This window comes from Chamaea fasciata, unplaced genomic scaffold (assembly GCF_029207755.1).
Source record: "Chamaea fasciata isolate MVZ Bird 193981 ecotype frontalis unplaced genomic scaffold, bChaFas1.0.hap1 SCAF_6, whole genome shotgun sequence".
NCBI classification, from domain to species: Eukaryota; Metazoa; Chordata; class Aves; order Passeriformes; family Sylviidae; genus Chamaea; species Chamaea fasciata.
This window is the reverse complement of record NW_027094091.1, coordinates 68,736,962-68,746,547: the sequence shown is the minus strand read 5'-3', so window position 1 is coordinate 68,746,547 and position 9,586 is coordinate 68,736,962. Positions and strand designations below refer to the sequence as shown.

Below are 9,586 nucleotides of genomic sequence, written 5' to 3'. Positions count from 1 at the left end.
AATGCCTTTCTTTGTTTTGGCCTGTGACTATTCGGGATAATGAAATAACATTGCATACCAGAAGATGGTGGCCACAGCCAAACAGTGAATTTCTGTTACTTAGCTTATCATTTCAGTGGATTTCCTTAGAGGGATCCAGCCTCTCTCTGAACTAAACGAGGCTTTTTGTCACATGGTTTGGTTTAAATGCTCCCTGTGCCATTTATGTCACTTGTGCAGCGAGGACCTTCCCATGAACTATGCAGCTCCTTACGCCAACAGCATTTTCTCACTCCTCTTGATGAGTTCTGGACCCTGGAAAAAGGAAAATCTCTGGGAGCAATAGTGTCAGGAGGGTGATTGATGTGCTTGTGACATGTTCAGTGAGGTGGCAGCAGCAGGTCCTGTCCTATGACCTTGGCAGGGTGTACACAACACTATGCAGAGCACAGACACGTTTATCACTGTGGATGCACATTTGGTTTTGCTGTTCAGCTGAGGTGGCCTTAGATTTGGTGTTGGTCAGAAAAATACTGAAATACAGTTCTGGTAGGAAGAGTCAGTACAATCCTTTGGGGATGTGCTGTTCAGGCATATCCAGAGGTGAAAAATACGTTATTAATAAGAGAGAATTATTTCTGTTTTATCATTTTAAGCCAAGACTTGGGGAAATAAGATAACAAAGCTTACAGGTCAGGAGTGGTTTAAGGAATATGGTGAAGAGAAGGACATGAGAGAAGCGGCGAAAAGGGGATTTACTGGAGGGTAAAGAGAAGCTAAGGCAGTTTTGGGGTATGAAGTTAATCGGGCTGAAACAGCACAGGGAAGGCAAGAGGAAAACAGAAGAGGGAAGATAAACAGGGAAAACGCTTTGATCTAAAAGCCCATCGCACGCACTCATTAATGGTCACAAGGGCAGGAGGCCGGGTTCGGCTGAGCTCGGTTCGGTTCGGCCGAACTCGGAGCCGCTCGTGCCTTCGGCCGAACTCGGCTCGGCTCTCTGAAGGCGGCGCGGGCCGGGCCGAGGCGCTGGGCGGAAAAGAGGCGGCCCCCTCACGTTGGACACCGGGGTCCCCTCACGGTTCCGTGAGTCCCCACCCTTTCCTTTGGGTTCCCCGGCTGCCGGGCGAAGGGATCGCCGGGGCCATGGGCTGTCAGCTTCCCCGAGGAGAGTCCCACAGCAGGGCCGCCGCCGCGTTCAGGGCGCCGGCACGGACAGCGGCGGGAGCGCGGCCCCCGCCTCTACCGGGGCAGCCCCGAGCTCGGATTCTCGTACAGAGGCCCGGACGGTGAAGCCGGGACGCCCGCACAGATGCTCGGGGGCTCTGGGGCGGGGCAGGTCAGGGGGCGGGCCGGCAGCGGGACCGGTGTCGGTATCGGGGCGGGGTCGGTCTGTGGCTGGGCCGGTATCGGGCCCGGGGCGGGACCGGAGCGAGGCGGGGTCAGGCCGGGCCGGGCGGTGCCTGCGTAGGGCCACAAAAAGCGTGTCTTTTCATTCCGCGCTCAGCACGGAGGGAGTGGCAGTGGCTACACGAGCAGGTGAGGGGTGGCGGGAGTCGAGAGCCTTGGCGGGGACCGGGGCAGTTCACGGCCCGAGCCTCCCCGGGCCGGTGGGGGTAGAAGCTGCCGCGGGCCGGGCAAGGAGTTCCGGGACCGAGGGGAAGCGGGGACAGCCCCATCCCGCTGTTTGGGCCGGGGGCCCTACTGTTCCCGGCGCGGGTTGGGCAGTGGCGGGGGTTCCTGCGGCTCTGGGTGAGTCCTGGAGGCAGCACGGGCTGGGAAGGACAGCAACTGCTGCTGCTGCCGCCCGGGGCTTTCCCCGGGGGAAGTTTGGGAGCGGGTGAGGGAGTTTCCTCTGACAGAGGTTGGGGACAAGCGGGAGGTTCCTCCTGGGGGTGTTTTGGTGGGTTGGGGACATGGTACCCCTGGAGGAGTGTGAGGTGTGAGCGAGGGCTTTTCCCCTGGAAACGGGTGTACCTGGCTGGGCTGCGTTCCCGGGCAGGGTGGGAGGTGTTGCAGCTCTTCTTCTGTGTGCAGGTGAAATAAGCTTCCATAAAGTCATTCCCCACATATGCTAGTGCTGCCCCACAGAGACACAGGATGGTACCCACCGTGCACGGAGGGTGCCTCCATCCCAGTTCCCAAGCACTTCCCGTACCCTGGATCTGAGGTGGTGGGCGGGCAACACTCCATTCCCGCTGCCCACCACTACATCACACATGGGGCCACAGAGTTGCAGTGCTGGCTCTTAACTGCCAAGTGCCATGTTTTGGGTGCTTGGAACATGCTGAGGGAAAGAAAGGGACTAAGTCCTGCATTTTCCGCAGTTGAAAATGGAGACTAAGTCCTGTGGGATCAGGTCTAAAAGCAAAAACTAAGTCTTGTGTTTTCACCTTTTGAGAATAGAGCCTGTGTTGCAGTTTTGGGCCTTGAAACCAAGCTCTCAGGATGATTTTGGGTCCAAAAACCACAACCTGATGTTTGCGAAGATCAGAAAAAAACTAAGTCCTGCATTTTCTTTTCTTGGAAACAGAGGTCCAGTCCAGTGTTTCTGGGACTCAGAAAAACGATTAAGTGCCACTTTTTGGAGACTTGGAAACAGCAGCTCAGCTGGCTGTTTTCAGTCCCCAAAACAGTGGCTTGGGCTGGAACTTTTGAGTGGGGGGGCTGGGGATAAGGACCCTCTCCAAAGGAGGGGGTCCAGTCGCCTTGATCCTCAGACTTAGGGATGCTGGCATGCACCAGGCTGTTTCAAGGGTCTGAGAGTGTCAGGAGAGAAAAGCACTTTTCAGCCCCTTTTCCATGTCCAACTGTTTATTGTGTACAACCACTACAAAAGTTATGATTTCTATTTAAACAATAACTTCATGACAATTAATAGTTATATGCAATTGATGACAGTGAGTGATTTACAACTTGGCCAAAAGCCCAGATAACTGCAATTAGCTGGAGCTTTTAATTGGCTTATAACAAAAAGCAGCAGTTATTAAGCCAGAGCTGGAAGGAACTGGGGCATCTCACAGCCAAAGCTGGAATAAAGAACACGCCAGAGGTGGAGGTTCAGCAAGTTGGACAGGGTAACACCTGCAACTGAAAGAAGCAGAAGGAATAGAAATCAGCTGCGTCCAGAGCTAAGCCAGCAGGGGGTCCATCAGTTGTCCAAGAGTGTCCATGAGCTGGAGCTGTAACAAGCATAGGCATCCCTGAGGGAGAGCTGAGCTTAGCTGCAGCAGGAATGTCTTATGGCTGGATCCAGAATTAGTGCACCCTGGAGCCAGGCGCAGGCATGGATGTCCCTAATCAGGAGCTCTGAGCAGCAGGGAGCCCAGCCTCTTCCATCGGGGACTGAAGCCATGTCAAGTGCCACTCTCACTGTCTCCAAGTCCCATCCCTGAGAGCAGAAGTGAGGCAGGGGCCCTCCTGGGGACATGGTGCAGCAATGTCTCCTGTGTCTCTGCAACGAGGGGGTCAGTCAGCATCCCCAGGGTGCACAGCACAGCCCCACATAACCCACAGGAGACACCTGTCCCCCTCCCAGGCAGAGGCAAGCCTTCCCTCCCTGCTGCCCCTTGCTTTGGGCACAGACTGCCCAGCGCTGCACCCTGGGGAGGGGAAGGAGAAACAACTCAAGAGCTCACGGTTCAGCCCAAAAATGCACATTTCGGCCCAGAAGAACAAAGGAGGAGGCACAGATTGCTGCAGCCCCTCTGCTCAGTGAGGGGCATTTTGGGAACCAGCCACCAAACAATACAGGGGCTGAGGGTGGGCTGTGCCCAGCACCTCCCCCTGGCCACCCTCGCCCTGCCCCAGATTAGGAGTGGGGAGCCACAGACTATGCTGCGCATCCTGATAAACATCACTGACCCAAGCACAGCACAAACTCTGATCCCAGCCGGAACATGCCAAAGGGCACGTTCATCAAAGACAGCTGAGCCAAGGCCAACACTAAATATCAAATGAAACAGGCTGCAAAGGGCCCCGAACAACAGAATCCCCCCAGGAGGGGGAACAGTCGAGGATCGTTCCCAGCCTGTCCACGACCAGAAGCAAGAGCAGCAGCATGCACTGGGTGGTTGCTGATGGTGTGGGGAGAAGCCACCCTTGGGCAGCTCTGGTGCAGCACCTTCTCTCAGCTTCCTTCACAGGGATGGCTCCCACAATTGTTGGGCACAGCTGAATCCAAGCCCCCGTTCCTGTCCTGATCCCCCTGCAGCCAGGGTCCTGTCCAGGAGCACTGCCAGTGCAGCCCCAAACCCACCACAACAGAACAGGCCACACAACCAGAAACCACAAGCACAGCCATTTTCTTCCCAAGGAACAGCTAGGTGCTATCCAGAAGCAGGGCACAGCCACAACCCTGCAGTGGTACCAGCCCCAAACTGGCCAGCACCAGAGGCACAGCGCCTTCTCCTCAGCCACAGCCTGGCACAACTTCCTCAGCTCATGTGCATCTGGGGTACTGGGGCATTCCTTCCTTCCCGCCTGATCCCGCTGCATTCCCCAAGAGCGCAGCAGAGCTGCCTGGGTCACAGCACTCACCTGGGCTCATCCTCCCATGCCAGCCTCTCTTGGTGCTGTGCTGGGACCATGCTCCTCACCTGGGCTCATCCTACTGTGCCAGTGTGCCCAGGGCTGCTCGTGTTGGGGCCGTGTCCCAGGCTGAGCCCCTCGGCCAGTCCCCTGTGCTGTTTCCTGCATGGAGACAGTCCCTGGTGCAGCTCTTGCCCCAGCAGGAGCTCCCAACCCACACCACGGGTCCCTGCAGGCAGCAAAATGCAGTGGTGAAAGCAAACCCTCCTTTTAAGGACTCTAGTCAATCCCTGTGGGCCATTACCTGCCCCGTTTCTCTGTAGTGCTGGAAAGGCTGGGCCACCCCCGAGCCCCCCGATGGCTGCAGCTTTCCAGGCAAACAAGAGGCCCCGGTGCCCCTCAGAAGCTTCTCGTGGGCAGGCTGGGCCCAGGGCTGCTGTAGAAGCTTTGCCTCCTCTTCTTTCCCCCGGTGTGGTTGCAGGTTCCAGCTGCTCCTTTCCAGCCTGATCCACATTTTGGTGGCTTTGCCTCCCTCCGGTGAGCCTAGGAGCAGGAACCGAGCTGTGCCGAGCCGGGCTGCTCAGGCAGGGCCTCTGGACAACACGGCTCAGCTTGCTTGGAGACAGGGAGAGTCAGGAAACCCTTTCCTTAGAGTTACCGAACCTCACAGGAATGACCAGGTGGCTGCTATCGCCTCATCCTCTGTAAGAGCCCAGTCGGGGGAGGCCCATTCTGGGGAGCTGTGCCGAGCAGCCCTCTCTGCAACTTCCGCACAGCTGAATCTCTGTGAAGACATTTGGAAAACACTTGTGTAGGTTCAAAGTTCCAGAGCACCGCCTGGCTCCCTTCTCTACCATGTCACACTTTCCTGCCGGAGAGGCGGCAGGCCGGGATAGCCCCGCGGTGGCAAAGCACGTACTCACCCCGGGCCCGAGCTCTGGAACGCCTCGTCCATGCCCGCAGACATCCAAAGGTCTCTCCACGAGCACAGTGCAGCCTGGAAAGGGGGCGCGAACCGGCTCACAGCACAGGAGCCCCGGCCCAACCCCGGCCCCTTTGCCCTAAGCGGCGGCCCCAGCCACAGCCCCGAGCAGCGTCCAGCTTCCCGTTACAGCCCAGCACCGCCACGGAGACCGCACACACCTCTCCCAGGCGCACCACAGCTCCGGTCAGGGCCGTGCCTTCCCGCCGGAAAAGGCCGCGGGGCACGCACGGCGCAGGCCTCGGGCGGCGCCTCGTCCCCGGCGCCCCGCCCCGCTGCGGCCCCAAGCTCCCGCCGAGGTGCCCCCTGCGGGACTTACAGCGCTACTGCGGGGAGCGCCCCCAGAGCGCCCCTACAATGCACCCTGCTAAAGTCAAGCCGGGACTGTGGAAAGCGCCCCTGTAGCAGCCCTATATGCCGGGCACAGCCGGGCCTGTACCCCGCTGCTGAGCGAGGATCGCTGCCACGGCTGAGGTGCCACACCCACGGCTCCTTCTTGCTCGCTGCCTGTGACGAGACCGAACACGTCGGCAGAGCGAAACAGCCCCTCCCATCCCCAGTCCTGTGGCCCTGTGGGGTCCTGCCCGCTCCCAGAATGTCCCTGTGTCACCCCACGGTGGCACTCAGGTTTGGTCCCTGATCATTCTCGGGTAGAAGCGATCCCACGTCTTCCCCATTCCCGAACGGCCGCTGCTGTCAGGCCCGGCTTGGAGACGGGGCAGCCGAGTCGCATTTCACACGAGACCAGTTCATGGTCTGAAGCTGAGCCGAATTGAGCCCTGCTCAGCCGAACCGAGCCAATCTCGGCCGAACCAAATCAAAGTCAGCCGAACCGAAGCGAACCTTACAAGCTGGGCCAAACTGAACTGAGTTCAACCGAACCTTACACACTCACGCGAACCGAACTGAGCTCAGCCGAACCCGGCCTCCTTCTCTCATGACCATTAATGAGCGTGTGTGATGGGCTTTTAGATCACAGCATTTTCCCTGTTTATCTTCCTGCCTCTGTTTTCCTCTTGCCTTCCCTGTGCTGTTTCAGCCCGATGAACTTCATATCCCAAAACTGCTTTGACTCCTCTTTACCCTCTAATAAATCTGCTTTTTCCTGCTTTTCTCATGTCCCTCTCTTTACTGTATTCCTTAACTTGGCTCCACTCAGTTCGGCTCCCTAAGGGCAGTGCGGGCCAGGCCAAGGAAGGCGCCGGTGGGAAGGCTGCGTCCCCTCACGTTAAACACGCAGAGCTCGGTGTTTTCCTGCTGCCACGTCCCGCGGGCGGCCGGGCCATCGCACGGACACGAACGGGAGCGCGGGGTCGGGCAGGAACTGATTAGGCAGTGACTGCATTCGAGCTAATTGATGGTCCTGAGAGCAAGAGGCTGCGTTCGGCTGAGCTTGTAAGGTTTGGCTGAACTCGGTGCCACTCGCTTGGTTCAGCTGAATTCGGTTTGGATCTGCCAAGTTTGGTTCACTTATGATTCCTTATGAGAGGCATTGCTGCTCTTCCCTGCTGCCTGGAGAATGGACCATCAGCCAGGCACAAGCCTTGGAAAAATCCTCATGAGCAAGTGTTCCTCTGAGATGGTCATCGGGTGCCGGGAGCAAGAACCACCACACCAGGGTGGTTAATTCTTTGGGGACAAGAATTACCCCAGGCAAAGCCTCCCTGTCATGCCCTGGGGGAGAGGGAGCTTGACCACAGCACATCTGGGGACACAGGGATGGACCTCATCCCCTAAACTCCCAGAATGAGGATCCCCTAGAGACCTGCACTGCAGAAACTGCAACAGAAACCAAAGCTATCATCAAGCTAACACTAACAAAACCTAGAAATACAGGCAAACAGACAAACCCAAACCAAAATAAAAAAAGTCTGGAGGGAAACCCAAATCTCCTGGCAGGCACAGACCAAACTGACAAGTCTGAGTTTCCCTCATCACAGCGCCCTGGGCTGTGCCAGCTTCCCCAGCTTCACAGTGTAATAGATGTACTGTATAAAATTCGTGTATTAAAATTGTGTGTGGAAAATTATACACTGGAATTAAAGACCTGGATTCTTGGAGATGGTCTGAGGGCGTCTCTAAGAATTCCAAAGTCTTTTTTTAGCTTGGAGGTACCACCATGACATCTGCAACATAACAGAAGAGATAACATGAAGATGACCCATTAATCACGGTCTGGCCACATCTTCACAGCCACTCAAGAATCTGATATTGATCACGATGGAAACTAGCAGATGATTTCATCAAGTGCCCCCACAGAAAATTCAGTGACTCCTTTTTGGACTTCTTTACAATTCTTCAGGAAACCCTTTTAAAAACACCCCTCAGGGGATGAAAGACATTTCAGCAGTTGTGCTTTTTGCATAGAGTCAAGCTTTTTGCATGAAGTCGTGCTTTGGGCGAAATCACATTCTTTGCAGCAATCATGCTTTTGCCTCAGGGCAGAAAAACGATATAAAGCTCCTACCCTGAGATTCTGAATTTGTGGACAGTACCCCGGAGAAGCACCCTTGCTGCTTCCGGATTGTACACCCAGCATTCGATCGATGTTGTCCTGATTTATCGTGGCGTTTCGAAATTGATTTTTGAAATTGCTAAATAAATCTTTGGATTTTGAATTGGCTCGTGATTATTTATAACAACAGGGATTGACAGTGTGCCAGGGCCTCCAGCAAGGAGCCTTCTGCAGCAGGCACCAGGAGAGAGGGGCAGGCAGGGCACCTGGCATTGCAGAGATGTAGAAAGCCAGGCCCCAGCAGGCAACAGTTATGAGCTGGCCAAAACCTTCCTCCTGGAGGACCAAAGTTTCTCTCAAAGAAATGGAAGTGTCTTGGGTTTGGGAAGACAGGTATCTGCCAGGTAAAATTACAATCAGAGGCTCTTTGGCAAAGATTTGGGAAATAGGAATAGCAGTTCTTTACTAGTATGTAATACAAAGCAAACAAACACAAAAAAACTCCCCCCCCCCCCCCCCCCACCAAACAACTACAGCATTAATGACAAACGACAACAGTACCAAGAACCTTGAGGGCTTTGTTTCACAAAACCCAGGGCAGTTTGGTTTCGGTGTCCCTGCAGGATCCTCAGAGCGCCAAGCTGAAACAGTGGAAAAGTCCCGGGCTGGTAGCTGGGATGGCAGGGTGTCCCGGCAGGCAGGGGCAGGATGTCCCGGCAGCGCAGGGGGTGCAGGGTCACGCTGTAGCAAGATGAGCAGCGCCGAAGAAAACCGAAGGAGAGGCAGGGCCTGGACCAGCTCCCCGCGGGTGGCCGGGAAAACTCCGGATTCAGGCTGAACCGGTGATAGTAGATTTCCCAGGACTGGATCCCTTTGGCCACAGTGAAACTCCTCCAGCCAGCAACAGCCGTTCTCCGCTCGGCGTGCTTTGCGGCGGCTGAGATCCTCGAGCAGCGGCAGACACGCGTCTCCCCGAACGCCGGGGAAAAAAAAAAAAAAAAGCATGCAGCTGCCTCAAGCTTTGTCTTTTACCTGCGTTATCTCCCCCTTCCACCTTTGTCCACCTCTTTGTTTCGGTTAAGTACTCTCAAGTATCCAACACTTGGTCTCCTTGGTAACTTGTGGGGAAAAAATTCTTTAGAGAAAGAAGGAACAAACCTAACCCCCAACAGGAAGTAATCCAGAGCAATATGTTTTTCCAGGAGATAAGGAGGAGTGGGCACCCACACAAGAAATGGAGAGCAACTGGGAAGTCTGTGTCTCAACTCCTGCCTCAGTCATGAGAGGGAGTGGGGTTTGTCCTGGCAGTGGTGGTGTCACAGACAGAGGTACAAATGTGGCAGCCTGTACTTGGATGGGACAAAGCCCTGCTGTCCACAGCAGCTGCCCAACAGAGCACTGCAACAACTGAGAGTGGAAGCTCAGAGCCAAAGGGAAAAAGTCTCCTTTACCTCTGTGAAGGACCGTGTGCCCAGCACATCTCCAGGAAGGTCACAGCCACTCACCAGCTGCCTGAGAACCCGTGGCTCTGTCAGGCAGCTTCCCAGACAGTGCAGCTGTCCTGGCTTGGAAAGACAAGTGTCTGCCAGGGAAAGGCAGAACCTCCCTTGGAATGGTGAATGTAAAGCCCTTCCCTCTGA

The 9,586-nt window shown here is 55.8% G+C and overlaps 1 long non-coding RNA gene across 4 annotated transcripts; it reads right to left on the bottom strand.

Annotated features, from left to right (window-relative positions):
- Positions 1 to 2,775: 2,775 nt before the first annotated feature.
- Positions 2,776 to 5,961, bottom strand: LOC136291534 (uncharacterized). Of its 4 annotated transcripts, none has more exons than XR_010721599.1 (4): positions 5,653 to 5,961; positions 5,433 to 5,506; positions 4,519 to 5,293; positions 2,776 to 3,433 (listed from the first exon to the last, which is right to left on the bottom strand). It is a non-coding gene; the product is annotated as an uncharacterized lncRNA (long non-coding RNA). The 4 variants fall into 4 exon arrangements; XR_010721601.1 differs by having other exon boundaries at positions 4,519 to 4,671; positions 4,814 to 5,293; positions 5,433 to 5,948; XR_010721600.1 differs by lacking the exon at positions 5,433 to 5,506 and having other exon boundaries at positions 5,653 to 5,959.
- Positions 5,962 to 9,586: the final 3,625 nt, after the last annotated feature.